We start from the raw sequence: 9,477 nt of genomic DNA, 5'->3' as shown, positions 1-9,477 counted from the left end.
CTGGAGTCTGTCTCTCTGTCTCTGTTTATAACTGGAGTCTGTCTCTCTGTCTCTCTGTCTCTGTTTATAACTGGAGTCTGTCTCTCTGTCTCTGTTTATAACTAGAAGTCTGTCTCTCTGTCTCTCTGTCTCTGTTTATAACTGGAGTCTGTCTCTCTGTCTCTGTTTATAACTGGAGTCTGTCTCTCTGTCTCTGTTTATAACTGGAGTCTGTCTCTCTGTCTCTGTTTATAACTAGAGTCTGTCTCTCTGTCTCTCTGTGTCTGTTTATAACTAGAGTCTGTCTCTCTGTCTCTGTTTATAACTAGAGTCTGTCTCTCTGTCTCTGTTTATAACTAGAGTCTGTCTCTCTGTCTCTGTTTATAACTAGAGTCTGTCTCTCTGTCTCTCTGTCTCTGTTTATAACTAGAGTCTGTCTCTCTGTCTCTCTGTCTCTCTGTCTCTGTTTATAACTGGAGTCTGTCTCTCTGTCTCTCTGTGTCTGTTAATAACCAGAGTCTGTCTCTCTGTCTCTCTGTCTCTCTGTCTCTGTGTATAACTGGAGTCTGTCTCTCTGTCTCTGTTTATAACTGGAGTCTGTCTCTCTGTCTCTGTTTATAACTGGAGTCTGTCTCTCTGTCTCTGTTTATAACTAGAGTCTGTCTATCTGTCTCTCTGTGTCTGTTTATAACTAGAGTCTGTCTCTCTGTCTCTCTGTCTCTCTGTCTCTGTGTATAACTGGAGTCTGTCTCTCTGTCTCTGTTTATAACTGGAGTCTGTCTCTCTGTCTCTCTGTCTCTGTGTATAACTGGATTCTGTCTCTCTGTCTCTGTGTCTCTGTTTATAACTGGAGTCTGTCTGTCTCTGTTTATAACTAGAGTCTGTCTCTCTGGTTCTCTGTCTCTCTGTCTCTGTTTATAACTGGAGTCTGTCTCTCTGTCTCTGTTTATAACTGGAGTCTGTCTCTCTGTCTCTGTTTATAACTAGAGTCTGTCTATCTGTCTCTCTGTGTCTATTTATAACTAGAGTCTGTCTCTCTGTCTCTCTGTCTCTGTTTATAACAGGAGTCTGTCTCTCTGTCTCTCTGTCTCTGTGTATAACTGGAGTCTGTCTCTCTTTCTCTGTTTATAACTGGAGTCTGTCTCTCTGTCTCTCTGTCTCTGTTTATAACTGGAGTCTATCTCTCTGTCTCTCTGTCTCTCTGTCTCTGTTTATAACTGGAGTCTGTCTCTCTGTCTCTCTGTCTCTCTGTCTCTCTGTCTCTCTGTCTCTGTGTATAACTGGAGTCTGTCTCTCTGTCTCTGTTTATAACTGGAGTCTGTCTCTCTGTCTCTCTGTCTCTGTTTATAACTGGAGTCTGTCTATCTGTCTCTCTGTCTCTGTTTATAACTAGAGTCTGTCTCTCTGTCTCTCTGTCTCTGTTTATAACTAGAGTCTGTCTCTCTGTCTGTCTCTGTTTATAACTGGAGTCTGTCTCTCTGTCTCTCTGTCTCTGTTTATAACTGGAGTCTATCTCTCTGTCTCTCTGTCTCTCTGTCTCTGTTTATAACTAGAGTCTGTCTCTCTGTCTCTCTGTCTCTCTGTCTCTGTGTATAACTGGAGTCTGTCTCTCTGTCTCTGTTTATAACTGGAGTCTGTCTCTCTGTCTCTGTGTATAACTGGATTATGTCTCTCTGTCTCTGTTTATAACTGGAGTCTGTCTCTCTGTCTCTCTGTCTCTGTTTATAACTGGAGTCTGTCTGTCTCTGTTTATAACTAGAGTCTGTCTCTCTGGTTCTCTGTCTCTCTGTCTCTGTTTATAACTGGAGTCTGTCTCTCTGTCTCTCTGTCTCTCTGTCTCTGTTTATAACTGGAGTCTGTCTCTCTGTCTCTCTGTCTCTCTGTCTCTGTGTATAACTGGAGTCTGTCTCTCTGTCTCTGTTTATAACTGTCTGTCTCTCTGTCTCTCTGTCTCTGTGTATAACTGGAGTCTGTCTCTCTGTCTCTGTTTATAACTAGAGTCTGTCTATCTGTCTCTCTGTGTCTATTTATAACTAGAGTCTGTCTCTCTGTCTCTCTGTCTCTCTGTCTCTGTGTATAACTGGAGTCTGTCTCTCTGTCTCTGTTTATAACTGGAGTCTGTCTCTCTGTCTCTGTGTATAACTGGATTATGTCTCTCTGTCTCTGTTTATAACTGGAGTCTGTCTCTCTGTCTCTCTGTCTCTGTTTATAACTGGAGTCTGTCTGTCTCTGTTTATAACTAGAGTCTGTCTCTCTGGTTCTCTGTCTCTCTGTCTCTGTTTATAACAGGAGTCTGTCTCTCTGTCTCTCTGTCTCTGTGTATAACTGGAGTCTGTCTCTCTTTCTCTGTTTATAACTGGAGTCTGTCTCTCTGTCTCTCTGTCTCTGTTTATAACTGGAGTCTGTCTCTCTGTCTCTCTGTCTCTGTTTATAACTCTGTCTCTCTGTCTCTCTGTCTCTGTTTATAACTGGAGTCTGTCTCTCTGTCTCTCTGTCTCTCTGTCTCTCTGTCTCTGTGTATAACTGGAGTCTGTCTCTCTGTCTCTGTTTATAACTGGAGTCTGTCTCTCTGTCTCTCTGTCTCTGTTTATAACTGGAGTCTGTCTCTCTGTCTCTCTGTCTCTGTTTATAACTAGAGTCTGTCTCTCTGTCTCTCTGTCTCTGTTTATAACTGGAGTCTGTCTCTCTGTCTCTCTGTCTCTGTTTATAACTGGAGTCTGTCTCTCTGTCTCTCTGTCTCTGTTTATAACTGGAGTCTATCTCTCTGTCTCTCTGTCTCTCTGTCTCTGTTTATAACTGGAGTCTGTCTCTCTGTCTCTCTGTCTCTCTGTCTCTGTGTATAACTGTCTGTCTGTCTCTGTTTATAACTGGAGTCTGTCTGTCTGTCTCTCTGTCTCTGTTTATAACTGGAGTCTGTCTCTCTGTCTCTCTGTCTCTGTTTATAACTGAGTCTGTCTGTCTGTCTGTCTCTGTTTATAACTAGAGTCTGTCTCTCTGTCTCTCTGTCTCTCTGTCTCTGTTTATAACAGGAGTCTGTCTCTCTGTCTCTCTGTCTCTGTGTATAACTGGAGTCTGTCTCTCTTTCTCTGTTTATAACTGGAGTCTGTCTCTCTGTCTCTCTGTCTCTGTTTATAACTGGAGTCTGTCTCTCTGTCTCTCTGTCTCTGTTTATAACAGGAGTCTGTCTCTCTGTCTCTCTGTCTCTCTGTCTCTGTGTATAACTGGAGTCTGTCTCTCTTTCTCTGTTTATAACTGGAGTCTGTCTCTCTGTCTCTCTGTCTCTGTTTATAACTGGAGTCTATCTCTCTGTCTCTCTGTCTCTGTTTATAACTGGAGTCTGTATCTCTGTCTCACTGTCTCTCTGTCTCTCTGTCTCTCTGTCTCTGTGTATAACTGGAGTCTGTCTCTCTGTCTCTGTTTATAACTGGAGTCTGTCTCTCTGTCTCTCTGTCTCTGTTTATAACTAGAGTCTGTCTCTCTGTCTCTCTGTCTCTGTTTATAACTGGAGTCTGTCTCTCTGTCTCTCTGTCTGTTTATAACTGGAGTCTGTCTCTCTGTCTCTCTGTCTCTGTTTATAACTGAGTCTGTCTCTCTGTCTCTCTGTCTCTGTTTATAACAGGAGTCTGTCTCTCTGTCTCTCTGTCTCTCTGTCTCTGTGTATAACTGGAGTCTGTCTCTCTTTCTCTGTTTATAACTGGAGTCTGTCTCTCTGTCTCTCTGTCTCTGTTTATAACTGGAGTCTATCTCTCTGTCTCTCTGTCTCTCTGTCTCTGTTTATAACTGGAGTCTGTCTCTCTGTCTCTCTGTCTCTCTGTCTCTCTGCCTCTGTGTATAACTGGAGTCTGTCTCTCTGTCTCTGTTTATAACTGGAGTCTGTCTCTCTGTCTCTCTGTCTCTGTTTATAACTGGAGTCTGTCTCTCTGTCTCTGTTTATAACTAGAGTCTGTCTATCTGTCTCTCTGTGTCTGTTTATAACTGGAGTCTGTCTGTCTGTCTCTGTTTATAACTAGAGTCTGTCTCTCTGTCTCTCTGTCTCTGTGTATAACTGGATTCTGTCTCTCTGTCTCTGTTTATAACTGGAGTCTGTCTCTCTGTCTCTGTTTATAACTAGAAGTCTGTCTCTCTGTCTCTCTGTCTCTGTTTATAACTGGAGTCTGTCTCTCTGTCTCTGTTTATAACTGGAGTCTGTCTCTCTGTCTCTGTTTATAACTAGAGTCTGTCTCTCTGTCTCTAAATGTGTCTGTTTATAACTAGAGTCTGTCTCTCTGTCTCTCTGTCTCTCTGTCTCTGTTTATAACTGGAGTCTGTCTCTCTGTCTCTCTGTGTCTGTTTATAACTAGAGTCTGTCTCTCTGTCTCTCTGTCTCTCTGTCTCTGTGTATAACTGGAGTCTGTCTCTCTGTCTCTGTTTATAACTGGAGTCTGTCTCTCTGTCTCTGTTTATAACTGGAGTCTGTCTCTCTGTCTCTGTTTATAACTGGAGTCTGTCTCTCTGTCTCTGTTTATAACTAGAGTCTGTCTATCTGTCTCTCTGTGTCTGTTTATAACTGGAGTCTGTCTGTCTGTCTCTGTTTATAACTAGAGTCTGTCTCTCTGTCTCTCTGTCTCTGTGTATAACTGGATTCTGTCTCTCTGTCTCTGTTTATAACTGGAGTCTGTCTCTCTGTCTCTCTGTCTCTGTTTATAACTAGAGTCTGTCTCTCTGTCTCTCTGTCTCTCTGTCTCTGTTTATAACAGGAGTCTGTCTCTCTGTCTCTCTGTCTCTGTGTATAACTGGAGTCTGTCTTTCTCTGTTTATAACTGGAGTCTGTCTCGCTGTCTCTCTGTCTCTGTTTATAACTGGAGTCTGTCTCTCTGTCTCTCTGTCTCTGTTTATAACAGGAGTCTGTCTCTCTGTCTCTCTGTCTCTCTGTCTCTGTGTATAACTGGAGTCTGTCTCTCTTTCTCTGTTTATAACTGGAGTCTGTCTCTCTGTCTCTGTTTATAACTGGAGTCTGTCTCTCTGTCTCTCTGTCTCTCTGTCTCTGTTTATAACTGGAGTCTGTCTCTCTGTCTCTGTTTATAACTGGAGTCTGTCTCTCTGTCTCTCTGTCTCTGTTTATAACTGGAGTCTGTCTCTCTGTCTCTCTGTCTCTGTTTATAACTAGAGTCTGTCTCTCTGTCTCTCTGTCTCTCTGTCTCTGTTTATAACTGGAGTCTGTCTCTCTGTCTCTCTGTGTCTGTTTATAACTAGAGTCTGTCTCTCTGTCTCTGTGTATAACTGGAGTCTGTCTCTCTGTCTCTGTTTATATCTGGAGTCTGTCTCTCTGTCTCTGTTTATAACTGGAGTCTGTCTCTCTGTCTCTGTTTATAACTAGAGTCTGTCTATCTGTCTCTCTGTGTCTGTTTATAACTAGAGTCTGTCTCTCTGTCTCTCTGTCTCTCTGTCTCTGTTTATAACTGGAGTCTGTCTCTCTGTCTCTGTTTATAACTGGAGTCTGTCTCTCTGTCTCTGTTTATAACTGGAGTCTGTCTCTCTGTCTCTGTTTATAACTGGAGTCTGTCTCTCTGTCTCTCTGTCTCTGTTTATTACTGGAGTCTGTCTCTCTGTCTCTGTTTATAACTGGAGTCTGTCTCTCTGTCTCTGTTTATAACTGGAGTCTGTCTCTCTGTCTCTGTTTATAACTAGAGTCTGTCTATCTGTCTCTCTGTGTCTGTTTATAACTAGAGTCTGTCTCTCTGTCTCTCTGTCTCTGTGTATAACTGGAGTCTGTCTCTCTGTCTCTCTGTCTCTCTGTCTCTGTGTATAACTGGAGTCTGTCTCTCTGTCTCTGTTTATAACTGGAGTCTGTCTCTCTGTCTCTGTTTATAACTGGAGTCTGTCTCTCTGTCTCTCTGTCTCTGTTCATAACTAGAAGTCTGTCTCTCTGTCTCTGTGTATAACTGAGTCTGTCTCTCTGTCTCTGTGTATAACTGGAGTCTGTCTCTCTGTCTCTGTGTATAACTGGAGTCTGTCTCTCTGTCTCTGTGTATAACTGGAGTCTGTCTCTCTGTCTCTGTTTATAACTGGAGTCTGTCTCTCTGTCTCTCTGTCTCTGTTTATAACTGGAGTCTGTCTCTTTGTCTCTCTGTCTCTGTTTATAACTGGAGTCTGTCTCTCTGTCTCTCTGTCTCTCTGTCTCTGTTTATAACTGGAGTCTGTCTCTCTGTCTCTGTTTATAACTGGAGTCTGTCTCTCTGTCTCTCTGTCTCTGTTTATAACTGGAGTCTGTCTCTCTGTCTCTGTTTATAACTGGAGTCTGTCTCTCTGTCTCTCTGTCTCTGTTTATTACTGGAGTCTGTCTCTCTGTCTCTGTTTATAACTGGAGTCTGTCTCTCTGTCTCTGTTTATAACTGGAGTCTGTCTCTCTGTCTCTGTTTATAACTAGAGTCTGTCTATCTGTCTCTCTGTGTCTGTTTATAACTAGAGTCTGTCTCTCTGTCTCTCTGTCTCTCTGTCTCTGTGTATAACTGGAGTCTGTCTCTCTGTCTCTCTGTCTCTCTGTCTCTGTGTATAACTGGAGTCTGTCTCTCTGTCTCTGTTTATAACTGGAGTCTGTCTCTCTGTCTCTGTTTATAACTGGAGTCTGTCTCTCTGTCTCTCTGTCTCTGTTCATAACTAGAAGTCTGTCTCTCTGTCTCTGTGTATAACTGGAGTCTGTCTCTCTGTCTCTGTGTATAACTGGAGTCTGTCTCTCTGTCTCTGTGTATAACTGGAGTCTGTCTCTCTGTCTCTGTGTATAACTGGAGTCTGTCTCTCTGTCTCTGTGTATAACTGGAGTCTGTCTCTCTGTCTCTGTTTATAACTGGAGTCTGTCTCTCTGTCTCTCTGTCTCTGTTTATAACTGGAGTCTGTCTCTTTGTCTCTCTGTCTCTGTTTATAACTGGAGTCTGTCTCTCTGTCTCTCTGTCTCTGTTTATAACTGGAGTCTGTCTATCTGTCTCTCTGTGTCTGTTTATAACTAGAGTCTGTCTCTCTGTCTCTGTTTATAACTGGAGTCTGTCTCTCTGTCTCTCTGTCTCTCTGTCTCTGTTTATAACTGGAGTCTGTCTCTCTGTCTCTTTGTCTCTGTTTATAACTGAAGTCTGTCTCTTTGTCTCTCTGTCTCTGTTTATAACTGGAGTCTGTCTCTCTGTCTCTCTGTCTCTGTTTATAACTGGAGTCTGTCTATCTGTCTCTCTGTGTCTGTTTATGACTAGAGTCTGTCTCTCTGTCTCTGTTTATAACTGGAGTCTGTCTCTCTGTCTCTCTGTCTCTCTGTCTCTGTTTATAACTGGAGTCTGTCTCTCTGTCTCTTTGTCTCTGTTTATAACTAGAGTCTGTCTCTCTGTCTCTCTGTCTCTGTGCATAACAGACTCCTGTCTCCAGAATTGTTCATACAGACCTCTCCAGATGTTTCAGTATCTCGTAGTGTCCCAGTCCATTTATTACTTTAATAAGATGCTTAGAAAAAACAACAACAATAACAACAAAATGTACCTAATAAAATTGTCCCATTAGTCAGTGGAGTTCTCTATTTCTCTCTCTTTAACACAAACCAGCTCTCTCTGTCCCCCCATTGGTCTGTGAGATGTCTAATCAATCCTCATTGGCTGGTGATTCCACACCACACCCTCTCCATGGAGCAGCAGCCTGTTGCCATAGCAACCTTGGGGGTCAGGGTTTAGAAGCGTGCCTCAGGTCAAGTGGGCGGTGACCTGTGAAGCCCCCCTCCCTGACGGGCTCACAGACAATCCCAGCGTCCGAGAGTCAAAAAGGAAGTTGGCCTGCTGGTCTCCATTGAGCGTGCACAGACTGTCCGTCAGGGTTCCACTGGGGGAGGAGCCAAGGAAAGGGTTCTGATTGGCCACAGCAGCACAAGAAACCGCCATCTTGTCTGGGTTGGCTGCGATGTTAGTGGGGGGGTTGGCGTAACCATAGAGACCGTAGTGGGGGGAATGGAGGCAGATACTACCGTAGCCCTGGCGGGGTGGAGGATGCAGGTAGCCAATCTGAGAGGGGGGTGAGGACATGGAGCAGAATACTTCACGGTCATAAGCTGACGGTCTTCGCACCACAGGAAGGGGGAAGGGGGAAGCGGGGTTGACGTAGTGATGGAGGGGGTGTGTGTGTGTGTGTGTTGGTCGGCTGCAGGTGTAGTCCAGGGGAGAATGAGGGCACACCTTGAATGGGGAGGAGCAAGGAGAAGAGGAGAGCAGGTGAGATGGGACTCCATGCGACCCCGGGACTCCTGCAGGGAGACAGACAGGGGTTAGAGACACCAGTATCTTTATAGACAGACAGGTGTTAGAGACACCAGTATCATTATAGACAGACAGGGGTTAGAGACACCAGTATCATTATAGACAGGGGGTTAGAGACACCAGTATCATTATAGCAGGGGTTAGAGACACCAGTATCATTATAGACAGACAGGTGTTAGAGACACCAGTATCATTATAGACAGACAGGGGGTTAGAGACACCAGTATCATTATAGACAGACAGGTGTTAGAGACACCAGTATCATTATAGACAGACAGGGGTTAGAGACACCAGTATCATTATAGACAGACAGGGGGTTAGAGACACCAGTATCATTATAGACAGACAGGGGTTAGAGACACCAGTATCTTTATAGACAGACAGGTGTTAGAGACACCAGTATCATTATAGACAGACAGGGGGTTAGAGACACCAGTATCATTATAGACAGACAGGTGTTAGAGACACCAGTATAATTATAGACAGACAGGGGTTAGAGACACCAGTATCATTATAGACAGACAGGGGTTAGAGACACCAGTATCATTATAGACAGACAGGGGTTAGAGACACCAGTATCATTATAGACAGAGAGGGGTTTAGAGACACCAGTATCATTATAGACAGACAGGGGGTTAGAGACACCAGTATCATCATAGACAGACAGGGGTTTAGAGACACCAGTATCATTATAGACAGAGAGGGGTTTAGAGACACCAGTATCATTATAGACAGACAGGGGTTTAGAGACACCAGTATCATAAAAGACAGACAGGGGGTTAGAGACACCAGTATCATTATATACAGACAGGGGGTTAGAGACACCAGTATCATTATAGACAGGGGGTAAGAGACACCAGTATCATTATAGACAGACAGGGGTTAGAGACACCAGTATCATTATAGACAGACAGGGGTTAGAGACATCAGTATCATTATAGACAGACAGGGGTTAGAGACACCAGTATAATTATAGACATACAGGTGTTAGAGACACCAGTATCATTATAGACAGACAGGGGTTAGAGACACCAGTATCATTATAGACAGACAGGGGTTAGAGACACCAGTATCATTATAGACAGACAGGGGTTAGAGACACCAGTATCATTATAGACAGACAGGGGTTAGAGACACCAGTATCATTATAGACAGACAGGGGTTACAGACACCAGTATCATTATAGACAGACAGGGGTTACAGACACCAGTATCATTATAGACAGACAGGGGTTAGA

At 43.6% G+C, this 9,477-nt stretch overlaps 1 pseudogene; it reads right to left on the bottom strand.

The window, feature by feature from the left end:
* Positions 1–7,402: 7,402 nt before the first annotated feature.
* Positions 7,403–9,477, bottom strand: part of LOC121845357 — a 56,604-nt pseudogene continuing 54,529 nt past the window's right edge.

The sequence above is a fragment of the Oncorhynchus tshawytscha genome, unplaced genomic scaffold, assembly GCF_018296145.1.
Source record: "Oncorhynchus tshawytscha isolate Ot180627B unplaced genomic scaffold, Otsh_v2.0 Un_contig_4774_pilon_pilon, whole genome shotgun sequence".
In the NCBI taxonomy this organism is placed as follows: domain Eukaryota; kingdom Metazoa; phylum Chordata; class Actinopteri; order Salmoniformes; family Salmonidae; genus Oncorhynchus; species Oncorhynchus tshawytscha.
Note: the sequence above shows the minus strand (reverse complement) of the source record. Positions and strands in the feature narration are given on the sequence as shown.